Source organism: Pinus tabuliformis, chromosome 1_1, assembly GCF_031772625.1.
Source record: "Pinus tabuliformis cultivar Carrire ecotype Pingquan chromosome 1_1, CPIR1, whole genome shotgun sequence".
Classification (NCBI taxonomy): domain Eukaryota; kingdom Viridiplantae; phylum Streptophyta; class Pinopsida; order Pinales; family Pinaceae; genus Pinus; species Pinus tabuliformis.
Genome location: NC_142297.1, coordinates 593,100,099 through 593,116,464, shown reverse-complemented (window position 1 = coordinate 593,116,464; position 16,366 = coordinate 593,100,099).

Sequence of the window (16,366 nt, the reverse complement as noted above, 5' to 3'; positions counted from 1 at the left end):
AACATTCAAATGCCTCATATTTTTTCTTTAAGAAACTGACGACTGTCATTCTGGTGTAATCATCTATCATTAGCATAAAGTATAATTCACCGTCTAAACCTTTTGTTCTCATAAGACCACATAGATAAATATGTACTATTTCCAATGGACATAACACAAAGTGTTGCTTTGTCTTGAACTCATTTATTTATTTATTTATTTTTTCCTGTATGCCGCGCCGACGAGTTTCGCATATCGTATTGGTAGGTTTCGAAATTTTAGGCATTTCTCTTACTGCTTCCTTTTTGTTGATCCCGACCAAATTTTTATGTCCCATTCGTTTGTGCCATAACCAAATTTCATCTTCTTTTTCCAAAAATCACCTTTTAGGTGTTTCATCCAAAATGTATATGTCATTTGGAGCTCTGCTTGCTGTAGCCACAATTTTTCCAATTTTTCCTTCCCTAATTTCACATTTCTTAGAGTTGAATAACCTCATGTGTCCTTGATCGCACATTTGTCCAACACTGAGCATATTATGATTCATATTCTCAACCAACAACACATCCTTCGCTCATGCATCCTTGCTTCCAAGTGTGATGTACCTTCTCCTATGACGTTTGAAGACTCATCATTTCCAAAATACATTGTTCCATCCTTCTTTTCCTTCAAGGATATGAACTTATTTTTATCTCGAGTCATATGCATTGAGCAACCACTGTCAACATCCCAAACGTTTCTGTTACTTTGAGCCTTGAGATTGATAACACATTTTTCATTCTTCTTTTTCCATACTTGCTCATTCTGATTTTACGAGAATTCATTTGAAGAGCTTCTAAGTCTACAATCTTTAGCCAAATGCCCAAAATTGTTGAATTTGTAATATTCGACATCATCTCTCAAATGATCAAATATGTTGATATTATGTTGATTTTTGGAATATCCATTTATGAAAGATCTCCTGGAACTATATTCATTCCAAACATACATGCGAAATTCTACAACTCCATGTCCAAACCTTCCACATGAATAATAATAACCATAAAAGATAGTTTGATACCTCGGAGGAAATATTCTTCGAGAAATTGTTTTCCACGGTTCTTCCTGCGAGTCTTGATCTCTCGATTTAGCTGAGATATCTACTTGCTTGGTATATTTTCCATATCCATCTTCTTTTGTTGTCATATAAGGACTTGACTCCTTTTCAGATTTTTCTTTGTAACCAAGACCACTCTTGTCATTGCATGATCACTGATTGTTGATGAGTTCTTCCAATGCCTTTGAGATGTTGGCGTAGTTTTGAAGAGTTTTTCCATTTTTTACTTCCTTTCGTAGAGAGACTATTTCAACTTCCAATGCCTCTCTTTCCTTGTTGCTTTCCTTTAATTATTTCCTGAGTGATTCTTCAATTTGTTTGTATTCTTCAACCTTGATTTTAAGATTTAGAACCTATTCCCTTTCTGTCTTTAATTCATCTTCAAGAGTGTTGACATGCTTCTTCTTGGCCTTGAGCTCTTTGATAACCCTGATCACTTCGTTTTGAAATTCAACCTCAGTCATCTCTTCTTCTCCTTCTTCGTCAGATGCCTCTTTCTTATTGTGCTTGGCCATAAACAATACTCTTCTGTTGATTTCTTCTTTGTTATCACTATCTTCATTAGATGAGGAGATATATTCTTTGGAGAAGAAACTCTTATTAAACCATTTCTTCTTGCCTTGCTTGTTGTACTTCCTAGGACCTTTCTTTCCCTTTGTAACAACCTCATTTTTGTGAGGAAACTTGGCTGAAAAATGCCCAACCTCACCACAATCAAAACATATTAATGGAAGTTTACCTTTGAATTTTCTCGTACATGTTCTCACTTTCCACATGAAGTAGGAAAATTCTTTATCTGAAAATTCTTCTTCATCTTTTTCCTTTTCTTCATCCTTACAACTGCAAGTTTTTGATTTCGGAGTTTGCTTCCCCTTACTAGTCTTATTGGATGCGGAAAATATTGTTTTTATGTGAGATGTGCCATCCTCTTCTTCAATCCTCATTTCATATGCTGTAAAAATTTCGTTCAATTCATCTATGCTGAGAATGGTCAGATTTGATCTATCTTGCAAGACAGATATCTTTGGGTTGAATCTTGCTGGCAAGGTTATGAGGATCTTTCCGACAACAATTTTTGTATCGACAAGTTCTCCCAAAGCTTCCAATGTATTTTTTGTTTCATCAACACACTGAATGTATGGAACAATATCTTCATCTTCCTTCATTCTGAGTTGCTCAAATTTTGCCATGAAAATTTGAAATGTTTCTTTCACCTATGAGTCACATTCATATATGTTCCCAAGCTTGTCCCATACCTCTTTAGCAGTTTTACAACTCAATACCTTAAGATAGACAAATTCGATAAGCCCACTGATAATAAGATCTTTAGCCTTTGCATCATATACCATATTTTTCTTACCTTTTTCATCCGGGGTCAATGTGAATCCTTTTTGAACGATTTCCCATACTTCATATTCTTGTACCAGCAAATGAACGTGCATTCTTCCACTCCAAAGTGCATATTTATTTCCATTGAACAAAGGAACTCTATTCTTGGTGTATTCCATGATCTCCTTCTAGTTGTTAGACTTCTATTGAAGGAACCAAGCTCTGATACCAATTGTTGGAAATACTTGGGGGGGGGGGGGGGGTGAATTATTATTCCTCAACAATTAACAATTTTAAATATTTTCAAAGCATTAGTTAATCTTCAATTATTATTAATGTTTATCCAGTAACAATAGTAAACAAAATAACACAATAGGCACAATAATTTTAGGTGGAAAACCCCCTCCGGGTCAAAAACCACCGAACACTTTTCTAATAAATTCTTTAATCTTCAGCCCCAATTAAAATGATAGTTATAACTTCCTAGAATTATAGAAAAGGATTCCCACTAGAAGGACACCCCAATGCCTTGGTTTCTTTAGTAGTCAACTGAATGGATGCCCCAACATCCTAGACCAACCTACCACCCTGAAGTGTTCACAGGCTCCAACTTGTAGACGACTTCATGCACCTGCCTAACACCTCCCTGCCACCCTATAATTATTAAAAGTTAGACAAGTGTGTGGAATTCCATACCAGGGACAATGATCCATGATACAATATGATTTACAATGATTTTCTTGTACTTGACCGAACACCCAATCACACTATGACCTACAACCCAACCATGACATCATCCCAAAAGTGACTCCTATACCTCCCAACAATGCCTCTTCGACTCTAGGAAAATTGAAACTTTTACGATAATGACTCTTTCAATGATGAATCTTTTACAAATTTACAATGATTACTCTTTTACAAATTTATAATGATGTCTCTTTTTACAAATTTACAATGATGAATCTTTTACAAAACTGGATTTTTGACAAGACCTGACGTTTGAATCAACATTGCTTCTTGGATCACTTGCAACTGCTGAGGTATTTCCGTGCTTCCTTCAAGTAATGGTACTTTGGCATTGCATGTCCTTCTAGTATGTGTCTGAGTTGTTCTAAAGTGTCATCCTTCCTGCACATGCATTAACAAGCAAGACCCAAACAAATACAAAACAATATACTTACACTGTCCTACAAAAACATATGCCAGAGGTGATACTCAAAATTAAAATGCAAACGCTAATCATACATACCTTGTTGTAGCAGACTTACCCTTGGCTATTGATGTGTGGTCCTTACTACAGTGATCCTTGAATGCATACTTCTTCTTACCTTCTAGGAGCTCGATATTGACTTTGTTGTATCTATGTAATTTCGGATCTCTAAGGTTTGAAATTTCGTCCTATGGTATCCCTATGAGTCCTATTTCAAACCCCACAAGTTTTATTGAGATTGGATTCTTCAAGAAATATTTATGCCCAATCTCCCACGATGACCTGCTTATAGACTAGTTCAATAGAGTGAACTTGTACGAAGCTCCACGTGTCACTGTTTCGACCTTCGACAATGAAAATGATACCCAAAAAACTACACTCCATCCTATTTCTGTCACAGTTTATGAAATTTGAATCCAATTCTTAGAGAGAGTTATGACGTTTTCCCAAGGTCACCTATTTGACGTGGAATTCGGGAGCCTGCAAAAACCCTAACTTCCTCAGATCATGTCTTCGAAAATATAGTGAAACAAGATTTGAAATTCAGTCACAAGGTTCATCAAGATTTCATTTCAAATTTATTTTAATTTCAACTCCTTAAGCTTTATAGAAAAAAAGTTATAGAGAAAATTCCACAATGACCTGTTTGAAGCAACAAAATCCTAGAATCAAAGGCTCTAAACTTGCTTCAAAACAAACCTTCAAACTTGATCATAATTTTATGCCCTAATCAGACCTCAACAAAACTTTAAAATCCTTGCAAAAGATCCTACGTTAAAAGCTCATGAGGGCTGAAAAGCTACAGAGGTCTTCTCACAAGATAGTTCATTGAAAAGTGCTTGCTGAAGGAGGATATGAGGGTCACTATTTATAGAAATGCCTTGAGTTGGGAGGGTCCTCAACAAGTGAATGTTGGAGGTATTTTAGGAGCATAAAACATTATTAATTATTGACTATTCAATTACCACAACCAATGATGAGTGCCATGCCACAACCCCATGGGGTTTTAGCCCACTAACTAGGGTTACTAACTTCAAACACGAATAACTCTCAAACCGTGAAGAACTACTTGGTGTGCCATATATCAACAAAAACATCTTGACGAGTAGATTCCATCTAGAAGATCTTTGACTCCAAATAAGATGATTTGTCAAGTCAAAATTCCCATGCAATATTGGGTGGCCCCTGGTGGTGCTTGGGTTGACATCAATGACAACCATTGATCAAGAACTATAAAAATTTTGTAAATAATTTTAATTTTTTTTTATGTTAATCAAGATCTACCATTGAATAAAAATGCATATATCTCCAATCTGGAAATTTAACTCAATAATAGCATCAACTACACCTCTTCTTGGGAAAATTGCATTCCTCTTTTGAATGTTGACATCACCTCTATGTTATTTCCTTCATGATCCTTGGAACTATTCAAAAGATCATGTTTCTCTTTACCACTAATCTCTTTTTTGTCTACCATGTTATTGTTTTAATCCAACATATTCTTCTTAAGTAAATCTAACCCATGTGATGAATTTCAAAATAATGTCGAGATCATTCAACAACATTTAAACCATTTAATCTTGGAAATCAAGCAAGTGTGGTCCATAAGCACCACAATGAAAATGTGGAGTTTTTACATCAAAATACCACACCTCATATGGGTTTTAAAATAATGGCCGCAAAATTTATATAACCTACTCATCTATTTGACTAGTAAAATTTGTAAAAACATGAAAGAGTTATTGTGAATTTTTTGTTTTAGACAAGAAGCGTAGGGACAATTTTGACAAAAAAAAGTTGGATGAAGAAAAAATATGCATGTGGAAATTGCACATAATAACCTTTATGGTCCCATGAAAATTTAGTCATTGGCAAGTCCAAATTATTTTATGGCATCCATTGACCATGCTATAATCAAATCTTACTACAATATTGCTTCCTTGAGCCTTACAAATCATGAGGCCTATGTCGAATTTAAAGACCTTGTATGGTTATGCCAACATGAATGCCTCGTAAATAAAGAAATAGATCTTGATTTGCTACCTTCAAAATTAGAGGTTGTTTCCATACAATTCCTCCATATTTCTTGTTGATCATTTTCTCCTGCTATAGACAACCTTAATCAGTACAAAACAAAGTTTTTATAGTTTGAAACATGTTTATACAAAGGACTATAACAATTTTGCCAACAAATTTTGAATTTCCATGTGAATTAAGATCTACCCTTGAGTAAAACTGTACATATCTGCAATTTGGAAATTGAACCCAAGAATAGCATCAACTACACCTCTTCTTGAGAAAAATGCATGTGTTCCTCTTCTTACTATTGAGACACCTCTCTTTTATTTTACTTATGATCCTTGAAACTATTCAAAAAATCACATTTCTTTTTACCATTAATACCCATGGTGTCTGCCATGTTATTATTTTAATCCAACAAATTTTGCTTAAGAAAATATAACCCATGTAATGGACCTAAAATAATGTAAAGATCATTCAACAACATTTCAAACAATTTTATATTCAAAATCAAGCAAGTGTGGTCCATAAGCACCCCAACCAAGTGTGTTCCATAAGCACCCCAATGAAAATATTGCTTTATTACAATAAAAGATCACACCTCACCTTGGTTTTAAAATAATGGCCCCGAATTTTATATAACCTATTCGTCTATCTGATTGGTAAAACCATGAAATAGTTATTATGAATTTCACATTTTAGACATGAAACATAGGGACAAATTTGACAAAAAAAAAGTTGAGTGAAGAAAAAGCATGCATGTAGAAATTTCATATAGTGACCTTTGTGGTCCCATGAGAATTTAGTCATTGGCAAGTTCAAATTATTTTATGACATCCATCAATGCCCTTCCAAGAAAAAATTGGTTGTGATTTCTTAAGTACAAGTCATTAGCTTTGAAGTCAAACCCATATATTTATACATCATAAAATCAAACAGATATTAGCTCAAAGCATGCATAATATTGAAGCCCTACTCAAAACATTTGAAGCTAAAAAATAAATGCAATCTAATTATTTTACAGTCATTGAATCAATTGTCCTATGCGAACCCATAAAAATGTTCGTTGGTTCAGGGATGTCTCAACTTACTTTGTGTGTCTGGTAAATACTTAGTTCATCACTTACCAATGGAAACAAGGAAATATAAATATATAAATTAAGAAAAGTTTATGCTTCCTTTTTGGGAAAGGAGAAGTTGATGATGAAGTGCATGTGATGTGAAGGACGAAAAATTAAATAGTTTGTATAGCACGTTGAGTTTGGCCTCTAAACAAGTGGTTATATGAAAGATGTTTTACAACTTTAAAAGATGAGGATTAACAGTAAACAAGGAAAAAAAAACAATAGAACCTGAAGATCTAAATGGTTTAATGTTTACATAGTTTGTTCAATTTTTCCTCTAAACAAGTGAGCAACTTTATGAAAAATGTTTTAGAACTGATTATTTATAGCACACACAGAGTAGGTTGAGACATCCATGAGGATTTTTTTGTACAACTTTTATGATAACCTTTCCCTACATCCAATAGATATTGTAGAGCCTTTTGAAGAGAGAGTCTATTCTAGTCTATAACTTGATCCACAATCAGAGAAAAGGGCTAGGGATGTCACAAGCTAAAATAAATTATCTTTGTCATTGGAACACTGATGTATTGACATTCATAGTTAAAATGGATCCTATTAGTTGCATGGTGGCCAGAGACACTAGAAAATTAAAAATATATATTTGTTATGGCATCTAGATTTCCTACATACCATGCAACTTTCCCATCTTACAAAAACATTTCTAACAATAACCACTCAAGTTTCTCTCCAATTTATGAAACCCCTACCCATGTTGGGGAGATCACAATGTAAAATCAAATGTTCTTGTGATTTTTTTGAAGGGTTCATACATAAAATAGATAATTAGAAACTCAATATTGAGATATAATAATTGAGTTTTGAATCAGTGTGACCAAAAAAACATCACATTATATCACATAAAATATCCAATGTTGCAATGATATGAGATAATGACTGAGGTTTGAATCATGATAACTATGTGATAACCAAAACTAAGTTGTAGCCACAAGAAAAACATCACATCAACTCACAAAATATTTCTAAGGTTGTAATGAACCCCCATACATAGTGCTGGACCTCACATGTATTTTTGGGCACATAGAATGCCACCCTAAAATTTTTATACTCTTGATTAATTAAGAATAACCTAGGATGTCTAGAGTGGATGTCGAGGTGGGTGGTACAATAATTGAGGATGCCTTTTAAAGTGTAAGGAAATTTGGATAATCAGCTTTGTATGACTCACAATGCAGCTATTATTAAGCATAAATTACAATCAAGGAAGGAGAATAGGCAAAATAATATTATAGAAGCAAGAACCTAGAATATGTAGTTCATTTAGATATTTTAAATTGAGCATACTAAACATGATTCTCAAGGTAGTCCATCAATTCCAAGTTACATGATTTCTACTAAGTCGGTAAAAGAAAAGATTTGTGGCCATTCTCTAAGGTCGAGTCTAGATGTTCAGGAGAAGGGAACTCCTATATTATGGATACATTCTCTTCTAGTAGCTCCTAATGGGAAACATAATTATGTATCACCAAGGACTCAAAGATTGTTGCCACAAGATAAATAAACTAGGGGGCACATAAAAAATGATAGATCTCTTGGAACTGGTAGGAATTCAATTCTCCCATAATTTGGATATTTATCTTTGTTCATATTTCTTTAGAGAAATTTCTTTAAATGCTAAAATTTTGTTATTTTTTTTTTTGTTTTGTTTTTTTCAAAAAAGGCAATCCCTATTCAAGTTGATTGGCAAAGGTGATCAGTATTTGAGATTCTCTTGATATTTTGTGCATTTGGAGTGTCTTCTCAATTAATAATGAATGTGAATCTCTAGAGGGACACTTTATATATTATGAGTTTAGATTAAGTGTGTTGAACTTGATGTTCACTCTAAATGTCTTGTGAATTCTAAAATGCACCAAATTATGATTTATACACAAAGAATATACCACATTGCATATTGACGTGAATACCAATGTACATTTTTATGGGTTCACATGGTAAAATTGATTCATTAACACTAGATGTTGCAAAGGAAACACCATAAGTCAGTAGTGCATATAGAAGAAAAGTATGGATGAAAAAATATGTGATATGTTATGTGATTTAACTATAGCCCAATTTGAGTGAAAAATAAATCTTAATGTTAAATGTAATACAATCATACAATATACTCAAAACAGAGGCATGTGTGACTTCCTTCCCAAGTGCTCAATCTAAGAGTTTATTTTCATTGACAATTGCATCCCAAACTAGACCTCTGTCTTTCATCACCTCAACCAGACTGAAATCTTCATCCACATATGGTAATGGTTCCATATCAAATTTATCTGTGAGTATTCTCTAGAGGCGTTTCCATTTATACACATCTCCATTTTCATAATTAAAATCCTGTTTCTTTGCATAAGGATCTGTGGCAGCCCAAATTTCTTGTTCTGCAATCAATTCTACATTAGATGCATTTATAAATTATTCCCATGAAATATTGTTCCATTGGTAGTTGAAAGACAACCCCTCATGTTTGTAAATGGTAGCATAAACACACAGTGTGCCTAAAACATTCATCAAGCTCCAAGGAGAGAAGCAAAATATGTGTGTCAGAAAACGAAGTCTGTTAACCCAAACAACCCAAAAGAGATGGGTGACATACAATAGTGAGATATTTTCTAAAGTTTTCTCTCTATCTAAAACATCACATTGAACATATTCCACTAGAATATCTGGAGATTGATCTGGCTTAGCCCTCCTAGCAACTCCATAAACTTTCCAAGGTCGACCAGGAGTATCAGACAAAGGAAATATTTATGCCAAGAAATTTCCTACAATTCATGTTACCCCTATAACCAATGCCACTCCTTGGTGCTTCTCATATTTCTCTCTGGACATCCTCGGGGCTACAAATTGATATAAGGTTTCCATGAAACCAACCTGCATCTGAAAAAATTAATAATAAAACAGAGAAGTAATAACAATTTGTAATCCAAGTAATTTAAAAATAAAAGAATGAAGCATGGTTGATAAACACAAAATGAGAAGAATGATTATTGTAATACGACTCTTCAATGATTTCTCCAAAGTGAGAAATAATATTATAGTTAAGAAAGAATATTGAAATACCAGTGAACTGCTCACCCAATTTTACCAGAGTTTAAAGGACCAATAAACTGACTTATAAATAGATGCACAACTATAAACTAAAACATTTACCCTGCGAGGGCCAAGGGAACCTGTCCACTAGGAATATTAACTCATTGTGATAAAATGCAGACTAATCTAAACGCCAAAATGTGACAAGAAACATCAACATCTAGCCCAAGATAGGACTTCCTTCAATGTTTCTAATACACCAAGCCAACAAATAAACAACTTGAAGGATTCTTGCCAAAACAAGCATTGCTTTCAAAACTAAAGCCTTTGAAGAATGGAAAGGTTTGTTTTCAATTGTGTCATTGTGTGTAAGTTTCATTTTCAATAGTGTAAGTCTTAAGAGGGGATGTTAAATTATATATCTTCCTTATGTAATAATGACAAGTTACTATGCATCATTATTGGATGATGATTCACATAACCACTCAGTCACCTCCTCATGAATACATAGTATTTAGATTTTATAACCAATTGAAATATCTGCAAAATAGACATGTGTGATTGTAACAAGAGCTAATATCAAATATATTCTTTGAATTCCTCTCATTGATTCACTATTTGTTCCATTTTCATTGTGCCTCTCATTCAATTAGATCATATTCAAAATATTTGTCACACTGCCAACCTTCTTCACCCTTTAAATTGGAAAAATTATGGTAATCTTGGAACACTCTCATAATGCTTTTTGAGCATAAAAACAAAATGTTAAAAAATTATGAGTAATCTCTTACCTTTGAAGGTTCCATAGTATATATGGGTCTTGGTGGACATTTATAATAATAATAATAATCATCATCATTATATAATTGGCTATATAGTATTATTAAATAGATATCTACATTGCATTCATTTTTGTTAATCATTCTTAATTATTGTTTAGATTTCTATAAACTAACATTTGTCTTAAGCTTGAAAAGACTAGAACTCTATTTAATTTATATTAATCTTGTTTAATTCTTTAATTCAATGCATGATTAAGAAGACATTTTTAAATAATGTGATAGAATTGAGAAGGTGAAAGAAATGTAATAATAATATTTTATTATTATTAATTTTGTAATGTTTGAAATAATTAAAAGAATATAATATACATTTGAGTATATTTTTATATAATATTGTTTAAAATCTAAATTATTGTTTAACTCACATAATTATATAAGAAAATTATTTAACTGAAATTTAGAAATTAATTCCAAAAAAAAAATTTAAATAAACTTTATTAAAAATAAAAAAATTGAAATTTTAATTTCAAAGATGAATATGCAAAAAAAAAAAAAAAAACCAAAAAAAACCACAAAATCCGAAACTATAAAATTAAAAATAACCATTGCGATTGAAGGAGTAATTTATATAAAGAGTGTTTATTTGAGGTTATTGATTTTTTTTTAACTGAGTTATTTTTCCTAACCATTAACATAACTGAAATAATCTTCATCTAATGGTATTAATAATCCTCATCAAGCGCATAGCGATATATTTGTGCACTACTATTCACAAAAAGGCTTGCTCCATTAAAAGGCTTTCTCACACAATTGTGCACTACTATTCACAAACAAAATGTTTCTCTTCCGAGTAGACAAAGTGACCAAGTCTGAGCTTAAATAAACTCTAAATTGTTGACAGGTTCGTTGAGAGACTTAAATCTAAAACACATCCCTCTCTTCCGACCAGACAGAGTGACCAAGAAATCTTTGACAACTTCGTTGAGAGATGCAACCAAATCCAATCAAGACACAGTCATATGTGGCAAACAGGGTTGGGTAGAAAATGACTATGACTGCGTCTTTCTCAATTTTAATTTTCAAACACACAACCACATCCTACAAGACAAAATCCGTCAATCAAATTTAAAACACATAAAACTACACTTCAACAATTTGACGTTGGTGTTGGCGTTATAAAAAGGAAGAATGGTCTTCATATTTCATCAAACTCCATCTTTCATATCATCCGAGGAAGAGCATCAGAGGGAGCATCTAATCGTCTTCATATTTCATCAAACTCCATTCTATCATCTAAGGATCAGAGGTAGAATCTAATCGAATAGAATAGAATTCGAAGCATAGTAGTCAACTAGTTGCCTAAAATAATGAATTGTTGCAGTCATGAAATCCTTCCTAGCCACAACGCTCGCACTATAGTGGCACATAATATTTTATCATGCTTGCGGGTGATGCAGATCCTTTACAAGAGTTGAAAATAAACGTAACAAACTCTTAAGATCGTTAACATCATGCACTAACACCTTTGGAATACACTAGTCATTAACGAAAAAAAAAAAAAACATAGAAGCAATAGGAAAAGAAGGAAATAGACACATATAGTTTCTACTATCTAGTAAGATAACTACAATCATTATTCATTTGGCTCCCCACAAATATCTCCACAATCCTTGGCGAACACACTTCACAAGGAAATTGGTAGAGGATAAAGGTGTTTTCTATAAAAGAATTATAATTAACAATTGGAAGGAAGCACTCAATCTCACAATTACTCGAATCAAGATCCCATTTAACTCTATTATATTGAAATGGAATGTCTCTTGAGAGGTATTTCGTTCCACCTTCCTATGACCACTTTAAACAATATATGTGATTCTTGAAATTTCAATCCAAAAAAGATAAAACCCTAAAATTTATTTATGCTCCGCTTTTGCTACTGAAGCATACCATTATAGAACATAGCCCTGTTAGCTCCAAGGTATTCCCAGTTAGCCAACGTCTGTATTTCCAAACTCTTTGTACCAGATGCACTCTTGTACTTCTCTGATGTACTGTCTTCTTAAGAAGAAAACATTGTCCAAGAAACTACGCTTTTTCTCCTCCACCTTTATTTTTTGTTGTTGCATCGAGGCTCCACCACATTTGGGGTGAAGTAGACTTTCTTCTTCATCTTCAATTTTTTTCCTGCCAAATCATTTGTCGTCAGTTTCACTGTACATACATTCACATTCACAGGAAAAGATAATAGAGAGATATGTACATATGTATACCTGAAGAACTAAGACATGAATGATGTTCTTTCTTTCCTTGCGGTAATTTACAAGATATTTTATTGCGTGTGCATTCACAAGAAAAAAAAGAGAGATATTTACAGATATATACCTGAAGAACAAAGACATGAAATATGCTCTTTCTTTCCTTGTGCTAATTTACAACAGATTTTGTTGCATGTGCATTCACAGGAAAAGACAACATAGAGATATATACAAATATATACCTGAAGAACAAAGACATGAACGTCACTCTTTCTTTCCTTGTGGTAATTTACAACAAATTTTCTTGCGTTTCTTTTGAACGATGCTCTTTCTTTCCTCGCGTAATTTACAATAGTTTTTCTTAGGTTTCCTTTTTTGTTTTCAACTGGTCTTGATTCCTTTGTTTCTTTTGCTGGCAGCCGAGAGGCTTGTTGAATAATTTTAACTATTGGAAGGGATAAATTTATTACACGCGAAGTACCCATAATATGTTCATGGGTTATAATAAAGTTCAACAAATTGAATGGTTGCACAAATCAAGATTCGGTTGACAGTTAAAACAGTGAGATCTAACGATAAAAGAACTTTCAATTGTCTAAAAATGCATCTGATGGTGCAAAGGAGTGCAAAGTGGCAATTGGGGGAGTTCTTCCCAAAGGGAATGCCTTACAATGTAATTATTAATTATAGTTATAATTATAATTGATATCGTAATATAAATATAATATCAATCTTTTGGGTTATTAATATAAAGGTTCATATTCCTAAGGTATAGTTTTATTCATAAGGTTTATAACATTAATTTTATGGTTTAATATAAATTTCTTGGGTTTGTTAATCCCTTCAAATTATAATATTAATCATTTGGATTTAATATTATTCCCCGAAATTTATAATACTTTCGGTTTATAATATTAATAATTTATTTCTTTAATAATATCAATAAATAGATAGATGTCTTTCAGATTAATCACATTATTAGGATTTGGTCAACGTTTCGAACCAACTAATGTGGTCCATCCTCAAGACAAGGTGAAGAATCAATCGATCTTAAGGAATAAATAACATGGATGCATCATTGGCCAAAATCAACTTTTGAAAATCAGCCATTGGTAAATTAGTTAATAAGGTAAGTAAAATATTGTTTAAAAATTTAGAACTAAGGACTTATCTATTAAAATAATATATAGTTAATTAAAAACTAGTTGTTATTTTATACCAATATTTTAATAATTAATTATTTAATAAGGTAAGAAAAATATTATTTAGAAATCCGAGGTAAGGAGTTATCTATTAAAAAATATTATATATTTCGGAGTGAATAAAATATTTTATTTTAATGTTTTAATAACTAATTATGTAGTGATAGATAATAGATATTATCAATTTACAAAATATTATTAGGGACTAACTTATTCCAAATAAATAAAATATACCTATGTTTAATTGTATAGAACTAGAGTTATAGGTTAAGAAATGGTTCTAGAAATAATTTATCATAATATATAAAATGAGAGAGAGGTTACTTATTATTATTTAAATATAAATAGGTTATTAGGCATATACATATATCATTTATATTAACTGAATTGTCACGTACCTCACCCTCATATTAAAATGTATATAAAAAAAAAATTTATAATAAGGCTACAACTTCAGCAGCTTAATAATTCTCGGATTAACTTACCATCGGATTAACTTACCTTTGCATTGGATATGTTTATTAATTATGATGTTTAAACCTATGTGAATTATACCACATATAATCCAGCGCGTTGGCTTTGGGCGTATCGAGGCAGCTCTGCTTGTTACCTTCGTTGGCACCACCTGCAACGGACATGTGGCCATGGTATTAAATTCCGCCGGCCCGTTCACGTGAATGGGCATGGCTCAAGGTGGAAAGTTCCCGCTTCCTATTTGGTGTTACCGCCTTAATCAACGGTGTGGATACTCTGGGTAAATCGGAGGGTGGAGGCACCCCCACGACTCCACTTCTGGTATCGGCTATATACTTCAGCTTATCCCGAAACTTCGAGGGTTTTCCGGCATTCAACTCCATTTCGCCACAGTAGGTGAGACTGTTCCGCGCCGAGGAAATGTCTGCCATCTCCGCCCGCGCGCGTCCTCACCGCCGAGCTTCTGTTTCTGAGCTTATATTCTTCAATCTAGCTTCTGGTAAGTGTTGCAGCCAGTTTATCATTTCCTCGTTTTCCTTGGTTTATCTTCTAAGGAGTCGGACTAATGATTTCTTCAATCTCCTTGTTGCTTGATGCAGACATCCGCTTCTGGTGTTAATACGACAGGGTGGTCTTCCTCCAGGCGATAAATTGCTGAGGTTACCACAGGTACCGCATCTTCGGCTCTTTGATGTACTGTGTGTTCAAATTTCTGGGTGAATGTTCCGCTCATCTATCCTACCATCCGTCGGCAGAGGGTTACCCCCTGCGCCTAAACGATGCCCCAACCTTATTCTTTTTATGGTTGGACGCAGATGGCGACGGAGGGTTCAACACTGTCCAGTCCAGTTCGTCTTGGTCTTGTGTTACGGATTCTGGGGTAGCCCCCTCGCTTCCAGCGGTTCTGAGTTGGAAGCTTCCAGTTATGAGGCTATTGTTCCGTCTTTAGTTTACTGTAGCAACTACGTACTGTATATATTTTGGTTTAACCTTATTTATGACTCTTCTGAAGGCATATGTTGGACATTCGGCTCATTTGGAATTGGTTTGGACCCATATAGCCTTGCGGCTGTTAAAATCAATTCAACTCTTGTTTATTACTCTTGTTATTTACAAGTGGTCCATTTTAATTTAAAGATTTGAATGAATAGGGAAGTGCGAGCACTACCCAGACTTTGTATTTTTATTCTCTGTTCTGAAATGTGCTTACAATGAATAGAGAAGTTCGCACACTACCCAGGTTTTGTAATTTGAAATCCTCTATTCTGAAAATGTGCTTACTGTCTTCCGGCGTTATGTAAAGCTTTGTTTACTATCAGAATTATTTTTCTAGCAAGTTTTTGGTGAGATACCTGCGAATATTGCGCCTGCATCTCATTACAATAGATGTTTGGCCGTTCGATCTTGGGTTCTCTATATGTAAGAGATTAATTAGTTCTGAATGTTATATCCTCAAGTCGAAATGCTATTTAGTCCTTAACGTGGCAATGTTTGGACTGTACTCCGCGGCTCGCTGTATATATATATACGTTTTCCTGTGAATCGTTTGACATGTATATGTTTCTCTGAACATCATTTAATGTTTACTACAACGCTTGTTGCTTGTCTCACTATTTCCTACAAGAGCTGGTTTCTTTTTTTTTTTTTGTGTATGCATTTTCGCTGTTACAGGAATCATTTCCTTGGAAACCGATCTAGGACTATTTCTTTCTTATTTGGTTTATCTAAAGATATCTCGTAAGCTTGTTTTCTGCTTAAGTACTGTTTGTTTCCAAAGTGCAAAATGATTCTCAGGTATCCACCCCTCATTCAGGTAGTTGTCTTGCGCAAAGAAATCTTCCGGACTCATCCATG